Source organism: Triplophysa rosa, linkage group LG3 (assembly GCF_024868665.1).
Source record: "Triplophysa rosa linkage group LG3, Trosa_1v2, whole genome shotgun sequence".
In the NCBI taxonomy this organism is placed as follows: Eukaryota; Metazoa; Chordata; class Actinopteri; order Cypriniformes; family Nemacheilidae; genus Triplophysa; species Triplophysa rosa.
The window spans coordinates 12238484-12256018 of NC_079892.1; the positions used below are offsets into that span (position 1 = coordinate 12238484).

At 36.7% G+C, this 17535-nt stretch overlaps 1 protein-coding gene and 1 long non-coding RNA gene across 6 annotated transcripts in view; one reads left to right on the forward strand and one right to left on the reverse strand.

Annotated features, from left to right (window-relative positions):
* The window catches only part of rassf7a (Ras association domain family member 7a), a 41212-nt gene that overhangs the window by 17318 nt on the left and 6359 nt on the right, over positions 1-17535 (reverse strand). Inside the window, exon 1 of one of the 5 annotated variants that reach the window (XM_057330315.1) lies at positions 818-1013. The exons of 3 other annotated variants lie outside the window; for them this stretch is intronic. The gene's annotated coding sequence lies outside the window, so the exon portion shown is untranslated. Of the gene's footprint in view, positions 1-817; positions 1014-17535 lie in introns of those variants that run through there. One more of the 5 variants, XM_057330322.1, reaches the window with a different exon arrangement.
* On the forward strand, positions 4821-7638 carry LOC130552162 (uncharacterized). The gene is made up of 3 exons (XR_008962687.1): positions 4821-6227; positions 7326-7419; positions 7536-7638. It is a non-coding gene; the product is annotated as an uncharacterized LOC130552162 (long non-coding RNA).

A 17535-nucleotide genomic window follows, 5' to 3' on the forward strand; every position in this document is an offset into this window, starting at 1 on the left:
ACAGTATACAACTCATTACGCCTATGAAATGTCCCCACGGAGATAATAAAACATACATGAGTGTGTGTGTGTGCGTGTGTGCGTGTGTGTGTGTGTGCGTGCGTGCGTGTGTGTGTGAAGGGCTTTAAAGCACCCGGTCTTTAACAGAGCGAATGTAATGAAACACCACAGACTGACAGAGGATTTTGGTTATAGATTAAAAGCATGAGAACACATTGAGTTTTAGGGAAATAAACAGCAGATGCCTTTTTTTATAAACACTACGAAAAAATCTACCTCTTAAGCGAATCTTAAGCGAAAGTTTTTCCAAGTGAACATATCCAGTGACCTCACTGTACATGAATCATTGATCTCTCAGTAATAAAACTGTGACAATATACTGGTCTGATCACTCATCGCGAGCAGAACTCAAGTAATGTCTCAACTCTTTCTCCTAGACAGCAATGAGATTCAGTCAAACTGAGACAAACCGAGGTCTCGTGGTTTTCAGATGTTTCCCTCTCGGATTTCAGAAAAGCTCTCAACAATGTTTTCGGATTTGCCAAGATTTTAACCTGAAACCAAACATTTCTCATTGAATTCTCCTAAGACCAAATGACCTGAGCTACGCCATTTACAGCACAATAATATGCCAACAATTGTTTCATTCATGTCTCTTTTTACTACTTACAAGGAATACTGAAAACATCTAAGACCTACTCTAAACATAACATAACTTTGTGAAGTAAAATGACTTTCACGCTGAGATCTCAATGCTCTGGACCAACAGGTTGATTTACAAATCCACCAAACGTGTGAAATGCACAAATTCTCTTACCTCATCAAAAATAAAATCCCTTTATTTCTCAAGCGCTGCTTCCACGAGAAATGATAAATATCCCAAAATGTCCTTTGAGAAGACAGACGTGGATCTTTGGAGAGAACGGGGCAGATGTGCAGGTTGTAAAAGCTCCTGAGGAATGCTGATATCCCCGGCGTCTTTCTGACAGCACTTCCCACTCACATCTAAAGCTCTCTCTCTCTCTCTCTCTCTCTCTCTCTCTCTCTCACCCCGCCTCAATGAACTCTGCTGATACAACCAGCTCCGCCCACATCTCCAGGTAGGAGGAGTGTCTTGTTTTGTTTTGAGCAGTTTCTGTCACACACTTTTAACGACCCTCACATACACACACCCATTCACACATTTACACAAACGAGACATAGAATTATAGACATCTATTGTTTTAAATCCAGCTAATAATAAGGACTACAAATTACCTCAATAAACGGTCAAAAAAATTTTTTTCAAGTCATGATGTGCGAAAGGAAGGTCAGATTTTATCCACTTTCGCCAACAATTGTGTCATTACTGTATAGCTAACATATATAATATTTTTAATACCACACACAATTAACACTATAGCCCACTGCAAATTTGCGTCCGAAATTTCCGCACGTTAAAAAATAAATACAACCTCACGTTGTGTCAACCGCATTTACACACTGAATCTGATATTTTCGTCCGTCATAAAAAATTCGGACTGGGTTCGATTTTCTGCGTTTTTCGCATCCGTAGCAAGCATTTTGAAAGGTGTTTTGACAATTCAGAGACACCGTACAAACGAGCGCCAAATACGAAGAAACGCATACGAAAATTTCGGACTGTATGTACAAAGACCTTAAGCCTAAAACACAAGCCCCAGCACATTGAAAATATATTGTTCTTATCCTGATGTCAGTTTTCATTAGAGGACACACACACACACACACACACACACACAGGGTGACTGAGCATTATGGGAGTGTTTTTGCAGTCAGCGATCTTAGTGTGAGTGTAACCAGACGCTTGCCACGGAAGTCACATGTTCAGCTATTCAAACAGATTCAGACTCTCGCTCGCTCTCGCTCTCTCTCTCTCTCGCTCTCTCTCTCTCGCTCTCTATCTCTCTCTATTGCAGGTATCCCTGAAGTAATTTGTATTGCTCAGATATTGCTCTTTCTTGAGATACTTTATATCTTTCCTGTAGCTCAGCGGTTAGAGCATGTATAGTATCAAATGTATAGTATCATGCAATGTAAGTCGCTTTGGATAAAGGTTAAATTACATGCTTTAGAAAACTACTGTATATATGTTAGGAGTATAGTGCTAGTAGTATTGTGCAAGTATTGTGTTAGTTAATAGTTTCAAGTAGCAAAGATCTGGTCTTGGAAAAGAGTTTATATTGAAACCTTGGCAGACAAATCTGAGAACAGTCTGATTGTGAAAATATCGTCTCGAAATCCAGAGATTATTCTCAGAAAAACATCAGAGAAACTTAGTGTTCGTTCACCAGACAATTAAAATTCTCAGTGAGTAACAAGTTCAGTGTACAACTCCTCTTTTCTGTTTCACAGAAGAACTAAAGTCATTTAAGCATTCGTCACATTTGTTATGGGTCACTTTGTGCTCTGTTGTGTGAGCTGACACACAATACACAGTGAAACCACACCATCAGCTGCACGCCGAAACTGAACTACAGCGAAAGATCAGATGAACTAACAAACTGTCAACAAACCATGAAGGTGAATCTCACGAAAACATATCCAGGTAACATTTTATATGGATGGATGATATGAGAAATTTAGGTAAAAACAATGAAGACCAATTTTAGGACTTTTGAGAATCTGGCCATTTTCAATCAAGCACAATTTGTTTGTTTGCACTTCTCAATCTGTATGTAATAAAATAATGATAAATACTCTGTGTGGACATAAGATTTTAAGTTTTGCATAATTCTGCATTAATTACATGTGTAACCAAATAAAAAAATACAGAAATTTAAGTAACAAACTGGATAAGCACATACTGAATGAAGACAAAACTAGTGTACGTTTTTGTTTCTCCTTAAATTTCAAATAAACACCACAAGATTCTTGACAGATTTGCATTGTCACACAAGTAAAACAATTTAATGATCACAAAAAGGCTATGTTTTCTTCATGTACAATATAATTCTATATTTTGTTCATGTGACTTTGCTGTAAAATATGACTTGGAAACGTTCATGACACACTTCATGAGATTTCCGCATATATACAACAGCTATAGAAGCAAACTTTATCTTACCTGTACAACATCTGTCATGACAGCGTGATGTCAATATGTTTGCCCACACACAAAGCCACACACGAACATGCACGCTCCTCTACATAAACACAACTTGTTGATCATTGGTTATTACCAGCATCAGGTGGCTAAAGCCTCCGATAAAGGACAAACGTGTGAATTAGGAGGGTTGAATATTTTCAGAGCTTAAAGCGTATTACTCTTGGATTGTCTGTTTTACGTTTCTCTGACACCCTTAAGGCATTCCTGAGGTCAACTCCTAAAACCTGTAATCTCGCGCCCCCTCCCCCCGTAGTATCTGCGACCCCCCATGCACTTTACAGCCGCCTGTTTTAGGGTGAACTATGGTCATCTCAACATTCCTTTGTTTTTAGACTGCAATCCTAATATACAACGTGAATTAGAAAGTAAGTAAGTAATATTTATTTGTTATGCTAGCCCAAATAAATCTTATTTTTACATGCAAAAACGTCTTTCAGCGGAAAGGAACACTTTAAAAACCAAGCACCATGACATTAAAGTCACCATTTGACGTTATGAACACCAGAAAGCATGTCTAATAACCAAATGACCAACTTTATAAAGAAACACAAACCGCAACTAAGGTTAACTTGAATAGACGAGCAACTGCCTCCTTGTCTATGTATCCATGTAATGGTTAATGTCATTGTCAAACAAAATCTGTTGTATGAGCTGTGATCACATGATCATCACACATAAAAGAAAGGCAACCCAACTTGTAAACTTGTTTCAACATAAAATGCGATTCAACAAGAGATTTCATCATCCATCCAGTAGATGCTTTCAAAGCGCAGGTGCTCACTAAAACCACAATGACTGAGACAGTCTGATGTGTCTTTAGATCAATGGACAATGAACAGACAGGTGTGCTAACTCAAAACCCACTGTGTCTGAAGCTGCATGCTTCATTTACAAGCCGTAATACCGACTGAACATCAAATATCTGCACTTCATCATTATTTCCTGCACCATTGACTATGGATAGCTGTATTTTGCACGGCCCTTGATGAATTTTAATGTTGCCTTTATGTTATAAAACCCGTTGAATAAGGAAGTAAATGATTATTGCATGATAACACAAAATGAACTTTTGAAAGCAATGAAGGCAGCAAATCTTGTAATTCAATTTTAACATAACCATAAAGCCATAAATGTTAGCTGCCAGTTATCTGCAGCCTACACTGTAAAAACGGCAATTAATTAAATGTTGGAAGGGCAAAAATATACAAGTTGAACCAATATTCTTGTTCGGGCTTAGTTATGAGTTAGCATAAATATATTTTAAAAACATTAAACTGAGGGCTATTTTCAAATCCAGTCAACTTTCAGAATGGCCAATGTTGGCTGAACTAATTAAGACAAATCTAGTCCATATATGGATTTAAGACAGCTATACTGTATATTTCATGCGTTGCGCAGTAAAATGCCCATAATACTGTTATTTGGTCATGAAATGTAGTTTTAAGAGTTGTTCAGGCGAGAATGTATCTGTTTTAAGTTCAAATGTTCGGTCGGTTAATAAAGATAGCGTCTATTTGAAAATTTACTCAGACGCTTTCGGTGAGCTCCAGGCGATCACCGGGCGTTCAGTGCTCATGTACCCCGCCCAACGCAGCCTCACCTCGGACAAGTGCTTCTGAAATTTATCGCTGGCTCTGTTGTCTCTGTGGCACTTAAACATGGGATTTAATTCATTTTTGGCTATATCTAAAGTAGGGATGGGCGATATTATATCGTTTGCGATATACCGGTAGAAATTCCCCACACGATAGGAATTAGTCTTCCCGCGATATAAACGATAAATTCTAGTTGATGACGTCATCCCCTCTCTTTGTAGATATCTTTGTGAGACCCATTCACAGCTCACATGTGAAGTGAAAACGGGTATAGCGGAGGGCGGACGTGAAGCTGAGAAAGAGTTTGCACTAAAGCTCTAAATCTCGTTTAGGTTGGCACTGTAGATGCGTCCGAGTTAATGTTTAGTTTCACTTTCGTTTTATTTAATTCGTTTGTTAAGTATTCGTTGATAGTCATAATGCGTTACACCACAACATTTAGTTTGGCTAAAAGTATTTATTTAAACATTCGTTAGATGTTATGCGCGCGTGCGCAAATAGTTTAGTATGATTTCTTGCCTGTTATATACAGGATGAACGGAGCGTCCCGTGCGCAGCTCGCGCCCACATGTGCTTTCATAGCGACACAGCGCGCACAGCACTGCTGCCTGTTTACATACAGTACACATGCGAGTTTGTATTACGTTATTTTAAATACGTTTATGAGCGTATAAAAGCATGGATTATTTAATTAGATTTCTTTTACCCGCATTTTTCTGTTCTCTTTCTGTAGCGCGAGTCATAGACAGATTCAGTGTATGTTGCTGTGAGAAGAGAAGGTTCACACAGTTCAAGAGAGAGTGATTGACAGCGTGATGCGATCGATTGTTTCCACCCAACAATAGAATATATACAGTTTTAGGTATGACATGATGTGTTTATTGAGCTTTAGTTCATTTAACTTTTCTTTACTACAACCTTTTGAAGTCGAATCTCACTATTACATTTTATATTTACAAAAACACTGTAGGTATATTTTAGGAGCTGTTTGATTTGGGGTAAGTTTTACTTTTTGATAATATTTGTTTTTCTGAGGGTCTAGACTACATGCAGCTACTATCACTTGACGCAAAAAAACAGCGGTGGATGACATTATGGATATATCGTCATTTTTATCGTTATCGCAAGAAATACCAGGAATTATCGTGATAAAGTTTTAGGGCCATATCGCCCATCCCTAATCTAAAGGGCAATCTTTGGTCTTATAAATCTATCATTTGCCCCTGGAGAAATCGTTTTGACTGAGGGCAAAATTAAGTTACATAACTTTAATCTGTTCTTTAACTTTAGTCTGAAGGAGCGGATGGAGAAATAGTCCCAATATACCACAATTGAAATAAACCTTCTTCTGAACATATATATATTTAGATGAATATTTAGGAGAACACATATGCGTGTGTCGGAAGGATCACTGCTCACTCGGGATCAATCCGCACATAACTGCCGGAGTCACTTTCCGCCTGTTTCACACAAGTCGGGCAGCCGTTTTCTCAAGTTCACGTCAGGTAAGTGGCAGTAAACAAATGTTAATTTCAAACTAAATTAATTGACAAAGACGCAAATATTCAATGTTTTTGTGAAGATACATACTGTATGAGGGTGTGTTATATGGTATGTGTCCGAGCGAAAGTAAAGCTTTTAGTTAAGATATAGGCCTAAGTGTTTACGTTGTATGTCTGCCGGAAATTAAATTTGAGTCAAGGGAACAAAGTCCGTCACCCTGCTAATAATTATGGAAGCATATTGGCTGCTATTTTCAATCCGCCCTCACACAATGACGCTGTACCGGGGAGGGGGCGTGGCCAGCTCGAAATGCATTTTCAAGTCCACACTGAATTTTGCAACACCCAACGCGCTGTGTGTAAATGAAAATGCAATCCCAAATGTTCAACCTGTTAATGTTAATGCACTTAGTGAAAATAACATTAGAATGTTCATTTTGCTACAGTTTTGCTTGACTATCTTAAACATATATAATCAATCTGGGGAATGTATTTTCATTTTAATTTTGCAACTTAAAAGAGCGTTAAAAATATCCATTTAAATAACATATTAAAACTGGTGTAGGAACTGACAAACGTAATTGATATAATTTAATTTTTATTTTCATTTTGCACTTAATGTCGCACATATGTTATTTCAAATGTATATTTAAATACACAATTGCATTGTCATTTTACATACTGCATTGCCATTTTACGGATTGCATTTCAAATTGAAAATAGCAACCAATATGCTACCATAAATAATAACACGCAATGTTTAAATCTGTATAATGAAGGTTTTAAATGTAATTTTGGCGTGTTGTATCATATTTTTTTGTGAAGTTAAGATATGGCATGTGCTTTTTCTCTCATAAGCCAAGTTGTGTAAAGTTACGTTATGTTGCTGTATGGTGGTCCATTTCGATGCGACTGACTGAAATCTATTAAACTTATTGTTACAAATAGTAATAAGTTATATTAGGGTGACGTGGGCTTGTTTTGTGTGTTTTTGCCTGCGCAGTTTATTCAACTAAGATGGCACGAGGGTGAGTCATTTATTTGAGAACTTGGGTGAATTATTCTTTTATGTTTTCCTCTGTTATCCTATGTTATTTCTAGGTCTATGCATAATTTAAACGAATCACTGGAGGAATCTGCACTCAACTTTCCACAAAGCCCGTGCTAAAATCTGATCTGTATCCATCCAGAAGAGGTGATAGTCAAGATGAGTTAAATGCTATACTAACAAGCCTCACCTAGATGAGGCACATGCACACTGTTCTAAAATAATTCATTTGTATATTTGAACCTATGTTATCTTTATTGCAGACCACAGATATAGACATGCATCGATCGAGGGCAGCAAGAGATTTTCTCCATAGGAATTCACTATAATAAACTCAAAATACCTATGTTTTGCGTGTTTTTGCTGTTGTATTTCAAATTTAATGTCTGTCAAATGTAACATTTCAAATGTAATGTCTGTCGACAGGAGCACTTAATCATGTATGTTCAGCTATGAGAAGTGATTGTTATGAATTAAAAGCTATGTCTTGGTTTATTTGTGTGGTTTACTTTTTGTGACTGAAAGACACAATTAACTTCAGTTAATAGTTTTTGGTAACAACCCCAATGTGTAATTATTTATAAGTTCCACAGGTTTTTCTAGTTAAAATTCCCAAATAATAAAAATTAATTGAAGTAAAACGTGGGGTAAATACTTAAATTTTAATTGACAGAATCTTTGCTGTATGTTTTCAAATATTAAACTTATTAAAAAAACTTTAGTTGAATGAACTATAAAACTAGTTGAGCAAGTATACTTTTTAATATTTTTTTTGCTCAAAGTTTTTTTATTGACATTTCACAGTTTTACAGAGTAAAGTCTATGACAAATACCATCAAATAAACATATTACTCCCCCACCCCTTACCCCGGCTCCAACAGAGTCCCCACCCGTGAACAGTCGTTGTACCGGTAATAATAAGGAACAAATATATATAAGGAGTCACTTATACATATATAAGCATCCATACACCCGCATACATACACATGTACACCATGTACAATATATAGGTATAAACATACATAAATACAAATCATTAAATCATATTCAGTAGGATGCAATAAGACAAAAAGTATCTACAGTGTTAGACATTACTCATATCAGCATTCATGTTTTCTAAGTAAGACAGGAATGGTTGCCACATATCATAAAATTTTTGAACACATCCTCCTGTTGTATGATGAATTTTTTCCATTGTCAAATGATGTGCAAGATCCCTAATCCACAATTTGAATGCTGGGGGGAGTTTGTCTTTCCATTTAAGGAGTATAAGTCGCCTAGCTAGAAGAAATGCAAAGGCTATCATATCTTTTACTTGTCGACTAAAATGTGGAACTACTCCAAATATTGCTATAATAGCAGAAGGTTCTATTGGCACTTCTAAAACCTCTGAGATAACTCGAAATATTGACTGCCAAAAATGATTTAATTTTGAGCAGGACCAAAACATATGTGAAAGTGTAGCCGGTGCTTGCCCGCGCCGGTCACACATAGGGTCAAGATTAGGTAGAAACTTGACAAGTTTGGTTTTAGACCAGTGGAGACGATGTACTACTTTAAACTGGAGTACCCTATGACGTAAGCAAATTGAAGAAGAATGTATTCTATTTAATGCTTTCTCCCAGGTTCCATCTGAGAATTGTATCTCCAGATCCTCCTCCCACTGATTTCTTAACTGGGTCAAGGGTTCCAGATTATAAGAATTTAATAAAGAATAGACCGCTCCAATAGAGCCTTTGGAGCAAGGATTAAGCAACAGGACGGAGTCCAGAAGAGAGCTAGGTGGTTGATGTGGGAAATTAGCGCAATGTGTTAATATAAAACTGCGAAATTGTAAGAATCTGAAAAAGTGGGAGCGAGGGACATTAAACCTCGTTGTTAGCTGGTCAAAAGATACAAATATATTATCAATAAACATATCTCCTATGGTCTTGACCCCTCTTCTGACCCATGCGTCAAAAGCTTCATCTGTAATTGAGGGTGTAAATAAGTGATTTCTAGTAATGGGAGCATGTACAGAAAGGTCCTTGAGCGAGAAAAAAACGCCTAAATTGTGCCCAAATCTTAAAGGAATGCTTAACCACCAGATTTGAGGTGTATTTAGATACAGGCTCAGGTAAGGGGTGTTTTGAACAGATTAGGGAATGCAAAGAGGCAGATCTACAGGATGAAATCTCCAGTTTCAACCATTTGGGGGCAAGATCGGAGGTTGTGGGCTCTTTCCAAAATAATATGGTCCTTAAATTAGCAGCCCAGTAGTAAAATTGGAAATTAGGGAGAGATAACCCTCCATGTTGACATTGCCGCTGTAACATCTGTTTTCGTATACAAGTTTTTTTTTTGTTCCAAATATATCCAGTTATGAGCTTATCTATAGATGTAAAAAATGATTTTGATATAAATACAGGGATGCATTGGAATACGTATAAAAATTTAGGTAGCACATTCATTCTGATTGTATTAATTCTTCCTCCCAACGACAAAGGTAACAAGTTCCAACGCTCCAAATCTTGTTTCAAGCGAAGTAGCAGCGGGGGGAAGTTAACTTTAAAGAGATTTTTAAACTCATGTGTAACCCAGATTCCCAGATATTTCATTTTATATGTACTTATCTTGAGGGGAAATGCACTAAATGCCATCTGCTTGGCTGTTGCATTCACTGGCATAATCTCGCTTTTTTGTAAATTAACTTTATAACCTGATATTTTACCAAAATCCTCCAACAGGCTAAGTGTTTTTGGTAGGCTATTTAAGGGATTAGATAGGTATAAAAGTATGTCATCAGCGTATAGGGATACCTTATGCTCTAAGCCACCCCTCTGCAGTCCCTCAATGCACGCCTCTCCACGCAACGCGATTGCCAAAGGTTCAGCCGCAATAGCAAATAAGAGGGGTGACAAAGGGTAACCCTGCCTGGTACCGCGACATAGTGGTAAATAAGGGGAGAGGTTACCATTTGTCTGAACAGCCGCCAGTGGCGAAGAGTAAAGCATCCTCACCCATGAAATAAATTTCGAAACCAAAACCAAATTGTTTAAGAGTAAAGAAGAGATAATCCCACTCCACTCTATCAAATGTTTTTTTTAGCATCGAGTGATACTAGTATTTCTGGGACTTCGAGTGGGGTGGGATCATAAAGAATATTAAATCGTAAGCGTCGTATGTTGAAGAATGAATGTCGATTTTTGATAAAGCCTGTCTGCTCGTCTGATACAATTGAGGGTAAAATAGCTTCTAAAGGCGAGCTAACATTTTAGATAGGATTTTATTATCCACATTTAGAAGTGATATGGGGCGTTACGAGCTGCATTCTAGAGGGCTTTTATCTTTTTTAGGGATAAGTGATATAACTGCTTGGCGCATAGTCAGAGGAAGAGAACCATTACCAAATGATTCCTCGTAGACGGATAACAAAATAGGGGCAAGTTGTTTAGAGAATTTCTTTAAAAAATCACTGGGGAACCCATCAGGGCCCAGAGATTTTCCGTTTTGCATTGTATCATTTGCCTCTACAAGTTCTTCCGTAGAAAATGGTTCTTCTAAGTCAACTGCACTATCTCTATTAATTGTGGGAATGTCTAATCTCTTAAAAAAGATCATGCAAAGAATCTTTTCCAAGGGATTCTGAGTTGTACAGCTTTGAATAAAACTTATAGAAACAAGAATTGATTTCTGAGTGATCTATGTGCCTAGTACCCAGGTCATCATTTATCGCCGCTATAATTCGATCCGCATTCTTTTGACGGAGTTGATGGGCGAGAATTTTCCCAGCTTTTTCTCCTAACTCATACGTCCTACTCTGTGTTTTATTAATAAGATTTTCTATATGCTTGGTTGATAGGAGATTAAACTCGGTCTGAAGAACTAAGCGTCGTTTAATTAAGTTGTCGGAAGGGGCAGTTGCAATTATTATATCTAGCTGTAAAATATCATTTATCAGTTCTTTAAGTCTTGTATTTTGACATTTCCTAAGTCTTGCGCAATACGATATAATCTGTCCCCTCAGATATATGCCTTCATTGATTCCCAAACTACCGAGGGGGACATACCTGGGGTCTGGTTCTTTTCAAGAAAGAAAATGATTTCAGTTGAGATGAAATTGACAAACTGTTCATCAGAAAGTAGTAACGAGTAGAGACGCCAAGGGCGATAACTGGCATGAGAGGTTGGTATAGGTAGAGTCAATAGTAGTGGGGCATGATCTGAAATGACTATTGCCTGATATTCACACTCGCTTATCAATGGAAGAAGTCTTTCATCTATAAAGAAATAATCTATGCGTGAATATGTCCCATGGACTGGAGAGAAAAAGGAATAACTTCTAGAGGTAGGATTCCGAAATCGCCATGCATCGGACATCCCATTTGTATTTAGAAATGTCTGTATTGTCAGAGCTGATTTAGATGAGATAACAGTTTTAGGCGAGCTACGGTCTAGGGTTGGAGATAACACACAGTTCACGTCACCACCAAGAATAAGACAATGTGTATTCATATCTGGGAGCTGAGCAAAAAAGTTAGTGAAGAATGAGCTTTCATCCCAATGTGGCGCATAAACATTAGCAAGAATAACAGGAGTATTGTAAAGCCTACCTATTACGATTATGTAGCGCCCTGATGAATCTGTTTCTACTTTTGACATAACAAATGGGACATTTTTATTAATAAGGATTGCTGTTCCTCTGGACTTAAAAGGGAAATTTGAGTGATAAGCTTGGCCTGCCCACCCCCCCCCCCCGATACGGAAATGATCAGAACTTCGCAGATGTGTTTCCTGAAGAAATGCTATCCCTACATTAAGAGTTTTCAGGTGAGAAAAAACCTTCTTACGCTTAACAGGATGATTTAGTGACTTAACATTCCAGCTTACAAAAGTTACATCACAACTGGTTGCATTGCTGGACGAACCTAATTTAGCCTCAAATTTGTTTTGTTTAACCGGCGATTGCGAAAAGAAAATAAGACACTTGATAAACCGCGTGATGACAACTCGAGCTTAGTTTCACCTTTGTTTCCGCTTCCAGTCATGTTTTCCTCCTCATGTCGAGTTTTCTTTGCCAAGTGCAGTATGAAATGGACTTTGTACTTTGACGCGCATTATAAAAGCTGCACGCTGACTGACTGTTGTTGCGTTTATTTCTGCATTCTGTTAGACTGTAAAATTAATCCATATCGAGTCAAAATGCCAATAGCTTATCATCGTTTTTGAAATACATTTGTAGTGAGGAAGGCGGGGCGAGAGCCGTGGGGCGGGTAAGGCAGGGCCGGCGGCGTAAGTGGCAACGAGTGTCAGCTGTGCGACCGCCGGTCCCCGCATGCCTCACGGGGGAGCTCGGGAGCATAAGAGGACGAGCGACCGGACCATCGAGAGAGAGGACCCGGGCCCAGAAACAGTTAAGTTTGTTTATGTTCGTGTGGCCGGCAGTCGACCGTGATGTGGCTGCCGGCCTTTTATTTGCTGGATTATTGTTTATTTATTTTGATTAAAGTTTTGTGAATGATCGCCGGTTCCCGCCTCCTTCCTTCCCTTCTATTGAACTTTATTACAACATTCTATCGCGATTCGATATGATATCGTTTATCGGCACAGCCCTACTCTATAAGCATAAAAATTAAATACTTCCCAGATAGCACAGGTATAACTGTAAAACGTCTGCTAAAGATCACATTCTTAAATCATAAACATCTTACAGACATTTTCTAGATGTCTATCTGACAGGAGATGTCTCAGAGACGTATTGCAGATGAGCAAACAATAAAAAATACATCTTGCAGATGTAAATGCAGACATCAAACAGACGTCTCCCAGATGTATGTGTGCTATCAGAGTTTGGGCTTCGTGCAGTGCATTCTGGGATTGCCTTTATTGTGAAGGACACAATGAATGCAATACTTATAACAACTGTTGTTTTGATAAAATTCTAGGGCAGCACTAAATCTTCATTTCTTAAACATGACTTTTGTATCTTTTGCGGAGAAAACAATCCCATAATTCATTGCAATGACAGTGAATAAATGAGGAACAGGATGGAAGGAAGGAAAGAAAGTTTACTAAAATTATACTAAAATATTTTGAAATAAAAGTACACTTTTTTCAACATTTTTGTGTGCTAATCAGACCATTGTTGTATTAGCATAGCAACATGCTAACACCAGACTCTATCCCTGATAACACACATACATCTGGGAGACGTCTATTTAATGTCTGCATTTACATCTTCAAGATGTATTTTTTTATTATTTGCTCATCTGCAATACGTCTCTGAGATGTCTCCTGTCAGATGTTATATCATCTTGTTTATGATTTAGAATGCATGTAAAACTGCTTTTCTAAGATGTTTATCAGATGTTATTAAACAGGTTTGGGATATACTCAGAATCTTAAAACTTTTAACACACACACAGAATTTAAGTTGGTTCAATGTCAGGTGTTGCCACATATTCCCGGATGAAGTGAAAGCAGAAGAAAACAAGGTAGTAATGCTTGAATGTTGTTATGAGGCACTGTGGTTAAATATAGCTCTACTCTGTCATTACGGCCACCACATGATGACAGAGCTCTTTGTCGTTCACTGGATTTGTGTGTCGTCCAAGTTATACTTCTCATTTTTCAGTTAAACTCTCATAACTCAGTAAAGCACAACATTGAATCTCATGTCAACAATGAAAGAGTTCTCCTTTCTCCTAAAGGCAGAAAACAAAGTGGCTTGAGTTTCAGGCACGACAATGTATCTATTTATAAACACACCCTGTTGCAGAAAATATTAAAAATAGAAGAGTTTAAAAGAATGTGCCAAAGATCTCAAAGCAGAAACAAAAAGAAACCCACACAAACACAATCAGCAGCTAAAAAAAGCTGAGTTACACATAATCACTCCAAACATCCATCAGTTCCCAAACAGAATGACTCAACGGCTATTCATTCTGAACGGATGAGAATTCTGACACTTTCTAACCGTGAATCAGACACAGTTAGTATAAAAGAGATTCATGAACTATGAATAAAGAATAGTCATAGCTTTGGTATTTTTGCATTTCTTTCTATTGTGAAAACATCCCACAGTCTGAACTTGTTAAATTTGAAAAGTTGTAAAGCTTAGGTTGTAAAGTTCCAGAAGAAAGCATTGAGTTTATAGCAGGTTGCTATGTGCTTATTATAGACCACTTTGGAGAACATAAACAAAGGTGGTCCAGGTATTTTAGTTTTTTTAACACTGCGTTTAAAAACATTTTAATAAAATACAATCAACAGAACATTTATAACTGAAACAAAATGTTAAATAATATCTTAAAAATTTATTTACATGTTTAATTTCAAAGATAAAACATCTTGCAAAGTGGTCTATACTGTGAAATATTACGTTTTTTTCTATCTTAAAAAAATAATGTTTTTGTACATTTTATTATTAGAAAAATAAGTAGACTAAAAATAAGTAAAATAAGTTAATTTTATAATGTATACTTTAGTACAGTTCAAGTATATTTTAAACAATACTTTATGTATTATGTCTCCCAATATCAGTAGAATACTTGTAAGTGTACTATTTTCGATACTACTTGGGACTAAATTAGCCAACTTTTTTACTTTATAAAAGTTTACTTTAAGTATACTTAACATGTAACAGTAGTAAACTTTGAGTGCACAACTTATGTATGTTAGTTTACAACTATGTTCTTCGTTTGTACTGCAACTATAAGTGAACTTTTTGGTATACTAGTTTACTAGTTCAATACTTTGCAAACTTTTAGTAGAAACTTTGAAGTATACACTTAGTCATTTTTATACTGCAGGTATACTTATAAGTTTTTTTAAAGAAAACTTAACATACTTAAGGCCAAATTTACTAAACAGGGCAAAATAGCGATAGAGCACAATTTAAAAACATTTACTAACAAGGTGCACGTTAAAACACAGACGCAATATCTCAGTTCCATAATGACCAACGCAATCTACCAACAGGAGCGCAATTTTGTGCAGGGTTTAAGACATGCATTTTTTTGGCCGTTAAATAATGGCGCAAATACCAGTGCAATGACGAATGCACACCTTAGTAAATCGCTTTGCGTGATTTGTTTAAATAGTCTCTTTCCATAAAGTTTGCGTCTGAAAAGGAAACTCCAACAAATGTATATGCAATAAGGTTAGTCGCAAAAACATGTGTCCACGCCTTTTCAGTGCCAATTTTCACTACGTGTCTTTGGTAAAAACTGACAGTAGTTTTTTTACACCGAAGAGGCGTTTGCGGTGCTGCAAGCTGTTAGTAAATCTGGCCCTTAGTTTACTATTCAAACATTATCTTTGCACTTAATGTATACTACTATGTACTATTTAGGTATTATTTTTATACTTGAAATATACTAAGCGTAAATATGATGTATGATCACTATGTAGAAAGAAGATCGCCTTCAGTTATACACATTTTATTTACTCTAAGCTATGAGTACATGTAAGTTTATAAGACAGTGCAAAAATATGTGAAAAAGTATTTAATCAAAAAGATGACATTTACATTTTCACCATTAAAATGATTAAAAACAGGTATGTTTGCTTGACTATCTGTGGGGATGTAAAAGTCTAACAGCAAAATTATAACTTCAGGGTCATAACTACAGTGGGAGGTAAAATAACTTCACGGGGGCTTTTTGGGCGGGTCGATTGTCACTCTTTCTGACAAAAGCCATTCTGAAGGCACAGGAAGTGAAGTATGAAAAATCACCTGTCATGTGCCCGTGGGTCATCGGTCATGGGAAACAAAGAGCATTTGAACTCGTCTTTCAAAGGCTGAACCCCTCCTCCCCGCCCTTCCGAGCTCTCTCGTCCGACAGATATCCAAACACGAGGAACAAAGATGCTTTCAAAACCTTCACTTTCATCATTCTACCCCGTCAAAGAGCTTCAGACGACAGTGCAAATACTGAATGACATTCTTGTTCCATTTCAAATTGATCAGAATAATAGAAAGTAGCCTTGATTCAAAAACACGTGTAGATCCCAAAACCCAAAAGGTTTCAAACCGTATCCAACAGATGTTGTTGAAATGTAGCCAGCACATCTTCTCTATGAATAAAGCACTGTTAGTGTTTTGGACAGGTGTAGGTTGTAGTGAACAGATTATTACAAACCGGTTTGTGTGAATGAACATGTTGGATGGATTCCAGACAGGGAATCATTGCCCATAGGCATCGGATAAACTGGAATTACAGGATACTTTAAACAACTACTAACAACATTATACTACATAAATTAATTCACCAATTCACAGTACTGAACCATTTAAATACAGTATGTATTTACGGCATTAAAAATGTTTTATTCAATGTATGCTTATATATGTGTTTGTGATGTGTATATTTACTGTATATGTATAAAAATATACAAACATACATATATATATTGAATCTTGGAAATGTATTACTTCTTAACCAGAAAGTAGCACTGAACAGCTAACAAAATGCAAATTGTGCTATGAATAACGTTAGAATTATTACGATTATTTAGGTTTAAATAATCTGCGGTGACACGTCAAAATAAAAGTGTGGTTAACTAGAAAAAGTTATAACACACATTTTTCCACGTTTTTTATAATTCGACCACTTAGTATATTATTTACTTTAGTAAATTGAAGTTAATGTGCTAGTAAAATTATAAAAATACTTAAAAAAAATATTACTTGGTTAAAAACAGTATTTAAATTTAAATAGACTTGAAAACAAAAGGAAAAAAAGAAAATGTACTGGTAAAATGGTTTATTAACATAGTTACGTACATTATACCCTATTTTTACAGATCTTTTCCCCCTGGATGGTTCAAAGTATCCACTGTAGGTTTTTTAATATAGTTTATAAGTGAATACTATAGTTTACTGAAGTATTTTTTCATGTGGTCAAATATATTACTTACTATTGTACACTGAAAGACGGAAAATACAGAATCCAGAAAAACAAAAACGTATATATACATTTCTATCGCGCTGATTCAAGGTCCAACTGCACATTTAAAGACATTACAATGATGTACGTCATGTTCATTTAAGAAATTTCAAGAAATGAAATGTACTTGGATGCAAAACAAACAGCCGTCAAACACAGCTAGCTCTTGTTCTGCAACTCTTTTTAGCGCCTCAGTGTGCTGATAACGAAACAGCGCATCTACTGGCGTAATGCCGCAACTGCAGTTACAAATGACAGTCTGATAAATGCACGCAGCATTTCTTGTGAAGACACCCGACATAATTTTGGCGAGTGAGTGTTCCCACCAAACGGG